Raw genomic sequence first — 4240 nt, 5'->3', positions numbered from 1 at the left:
AGGCATGGGGTAGTGGGCCCAATCTCGGCTAGCAGGGGAGCTGGGGTGTTTATACTAAGATGAGGCCTAGAGTGGCTACGACTTAGTGTATGATGATGGGCAACCGCTCACAAATGAGTAAAATTGTCTTCCAAGGATCTTAAAAGTGAGTCCACAGGTGACCCCATGGCCTAGTTCTAGATCTACATGTCTTGTTGTAGTGAGGACAGGTGTTTCCAGGAGGGATGGGCATTGTGTTGCTGCGTTGGATGTTCTGATGTTCTTTTTGCCTGTTCCTCTTTTCCTCTTCTGCCTGTTGATGAGCTGTTTCAAAGTGTTGAGGTCCCTCCCAAAAAGCCTTCTTCTATTTTGGTCAGTCCTGAGCAAGGGTCTCCCACGTGTTGATGTCAATGTTACACCTCTTCATGTTTGCCTTCATAGTGGCTTGGAAGTGCTTTCTTTGCCCTCCACTACTTTGCTGACCTTCTTTCAGCTGTGAGAAAAAGATTCTCTTTAGAAGGCGGGAGTCAGGCATGCAAACAACCAAGCAAAGTTGGTTTTGAGTGATCGTGGTCTCAATGCTTTTCGAATTTGCTTTGGCCAAGACACTGATTTTGTGTGTCTATCCTCCTAGCTAATCTGAAGGATCTTGTGAAGGTGCCATTGGTGGTAATTTTCCAAGCTCTTGAGATGTCTTCTGTATGTGGTCCAAGTTTCTGAGCCATACAGCAGAGTTGGAATGGCAATAGCTCAATAAACCAAGAACTTCATTTCAGCAAGGATGTCATGATTTAAGAAGACTCTCTTACTCAGAAGTCCAAAGGCTGAGCTTGCACATTTCAAGTAGTGTTGTATTTCCACGTTGATGTCTGCCTTTGATGAAAGATGGCTTCCAAGATAGGTGAAGTGATCCACATTCTCCAGCAATTCTCTGTTAATTTGAATTGGGTCGGGGGGGTTGTTTCTCCATTTGGAGCAGGTTGGTAAACATTTTCCTGATGTTTAGATTTAGGTCAATACTCTCATAGAACATGAGCTGGGTATCATGGATCAAAGATAATCCTGACCTGAAGTGGCGTAACTTTGAGCCACATAATGGACATGTCTACATGTGTTTACATGAGTCTAGATTTACTGTGCAGTAAATGATTTTGGCTAGGGCTAAGTACAGACAGACAAAAAGTCCAAGGCTGAATCGATTCAATCTTTGCAGGTTAGTTTAAACTGAACAGATTAAATTGAAACAGAAGTGAACAGACATTTACCTTTGATTCAGGGAATCCAACCCCATGCCTGCAGTGGCTCAAGCCAAAAGCTGGGAGGCACTAGAGCACGGCTCTCTGGCTGTGTGTTCACTTCCTCTTTCTACTGCCCCTGAGGTCTCTAGGATTTGCAGTCCAGAATTATAGCAGCAGGACTCTGCAGGGTTGCTCAGCACTTCCTCTTCCTGTTTCCAGGTGTCTCTGGGATTTGTAGTCTACAGTTGTAGCCAACAGTAAGTTTCTGGGGGTGGGTTAACCCCCACCTCCCTGGCCCTTCCTCCAACAGTCTTGTTAGCCAGCTCTCACTGCTTCAGCTAGGGAGCAAAGGGGCAGGGCAAGCCCTGCTCTCTGGAACAGACAGCACAGCACAGTCCAGGGCTGGAAAGCATGCTGAGGGACTGTGATTTAACTTGAATCAGGAAGGGGTCTGGGGCAGAAGTTTCATAACCTGGTTAGACCCAAACCAATTCAGTCTGATACTACATTCAACCAGGTCTATCTTAACCCTCATCCATCCTCATGAAACCATAACCATTTTTGTTCTCATGGGGTAACTTGTTACCCCACAATTCAACATAGTTGGTCTCATGGGGTAACTTGTTACCCCACCCACATGAACAAAATGGAACCAGTGACAACAGTATAAATGTACCAAAAACTATTTATTAAACATACAGATTGCTTGAAAGAGCATTTATAATTATTTAAATCCAAAATATTAACAGAACTATGAACAAAATTTAAACTTTTTTTACAGTTTCAAAACATGAATGAACAATTTGCTAAGTCCGCAGTTCACACTGTTTTCAAACTTACAATTAGTTCCAAAAACATATCCTAATTGTTGTAACTGAATATTGCATTCCTCACAAGGCAGCAGCGATGTATTATGGTGCACACAAGCAAATTGCTTACAATCTTTGCATCGTTTCTGGGTTTTGCGGTCATTTGTACTTAGACAAAAAGCACAACATCCAATGATACTTGCAGAAGGTTCTAGTAGGGTGCGTTGTGGCAATTTGTAATTTAGGGCAGTCATACCAGACTTGATGGACTTAGATTACATGTATCCATCATTCTTCTTTTATTTGTCCATCAATCAATTGTTCTCCAAACTCCTGCAAAAAAAGCGCTGTCTTCTTAAATGTGATCTTTGCTTCCAGTTTGCATTATGGCCTAGCCAAATGATGAGGCTGGCAATGGCAGCCACATCCAGCATATTGAAAAATAGTGTCCTTGGCCACCTGTTGATTTTCTATCTGCAGGTGGTCATACAGACTAAATGGTCATGGTTATCCACCCCACCCTTGTTTTTATTGTAGTCATGGATGATGTCTGACTTTCTTTGCTCTCCACCCACTGACAGGTCATGGTGCATGCTTGACAGCAACAGCACAACTTTGGACTTCTTTGGAACATAGGGAATTAGAGTGAATTCCCCATCAAAAGCAAAAATGAATGAAAAAGTTTCCCTCCTTCAATTTGCTTGCATTTCTTTTGAGATATCAGCCCTTTTTTTCCAAATCATACCCACATAGGTCAAGTCCTGCTGTAGTAGTCTTTCTGCCAGGTCAGTACTTGTGAAGAAATTGTCACCCACAATATTCCTTCCTGTCTTGTACCAGGGATGAGCCAATTTTTCAATGACCTGGATACCAAGATTACCTTGGCATGGAGCTTCTGGTTGCTTGCCCAGGTAGATGTCTCCACACAGGGGGGGAATGATGTTTGCTGCATCACAGTACCACCAAATTTTCAAGCCATATTTGGCAGGTTGCTGGGCATATACTGTCTGAAGGTACAGCAACCCCTGAATGCAATGATCTGCTCATCAGTCATCATGTGTATTCCTGGAATATACCATTTCCTGAGCTGCTCCATAAATTGTGTCCAAATATATCAGAAGGTAGCAAGCTTGTCCATGGCTCTCCTTTCCTCAAATGTCAGTTTGTTTTCAAATTACAGGTAGTTGGTGATTTGACACACACATTTTTAGCTCATGGTGGCATGGAAGCGAAGCTGCCTGATCCAATGCTCCCACAACTCCTCCAGTGCTTCGTGACCAGTGTGGTATAGATCACTCAGCATTATGAGGCCAATGTAGGCTTTCAGCTCTGTTTTGTCCAGATTTTTCCACTCCTTTCTATTTTCAAGATGGCTATCATTCCACTTTCTGAATCTTCCTTGTGCCTCTCTGTTTGTTTCTCTTATGATAACAGTCAGGATATCTTGTGAGAGAAACTAGTGGAACATTTCCACCACTGTGTCTTTATTACTTTCTCTTGTTGGCCCAGCACTTTCATGAACCATGTCCTTGGCTGTTCTCTGATGATGTATTAGCTGTGAACTTTTTTTCCCCACACTCTGCCATTCCTCCCTCTAAAGTTATTATCATCTGCAGTGTTTTCTGGGGGTGGTGGCAGTGGTTCTTCTCCATGTCCTGCTGTAGCTCCCCTTGGTCTTCCATGGCAGCCCGGACTGGTCCTCTTTCCTTTTCCACTGGAAGTGTTGGCACCAACTCCTCCTTATCTGAGCTGGATGAAGCTTCCATAGACTTCCATGGTCTTCTTGCTCTGAACAATCTCCCACGTCTGTAACAAAATCAGCATCCTCACAGCCTTCTCATCCTGGACTTCAGAAAAAAGAAAAAATTGATTACCGTATTTTCTTGCATATAGTCCGTGGGTTATATAAGTTTTTACAAACATGACGGATGGGTGCAGGCTATACAAGGGTGTGGGCTATGCAGAGCCATTTATGCAAAAACAAGTGTAGTGAAAGTTAATAAGTGCATTAATAATTGTTTGAATAGTATTTCCAGGTTATACAACATACTGGACGATGACGGTACGAGTGCTTTAGCTGGTCCACCCAACGTTGATGGAAAGAAGACAAATTCATTAAATTGACTGAATTATAAATACAAATGTGTATAGTTTGTTTCAATTTATAAATAAAATATATGGATTGTTAAATGTACCGGTATTTTTTAAACTGTT

This window comes from Alligator sinensis, unplaced genomic scaffold (assembly GCF_000455745.1).
Source record: "Alligator sinensis unplaced genomic scaffold, ASM45574v1 scaffold1193_1, whole genome shotgun sequence".
NCBI lineage: Eukaryota > Metazoa > Chordata > Crocodylia > Alligatoridae > Alligator > Alligator sinensis.
The sequence above is the reverse complement of the archived record's forward strand: the minus strand, read 5'-3'. Positions refer to the sequence as shown.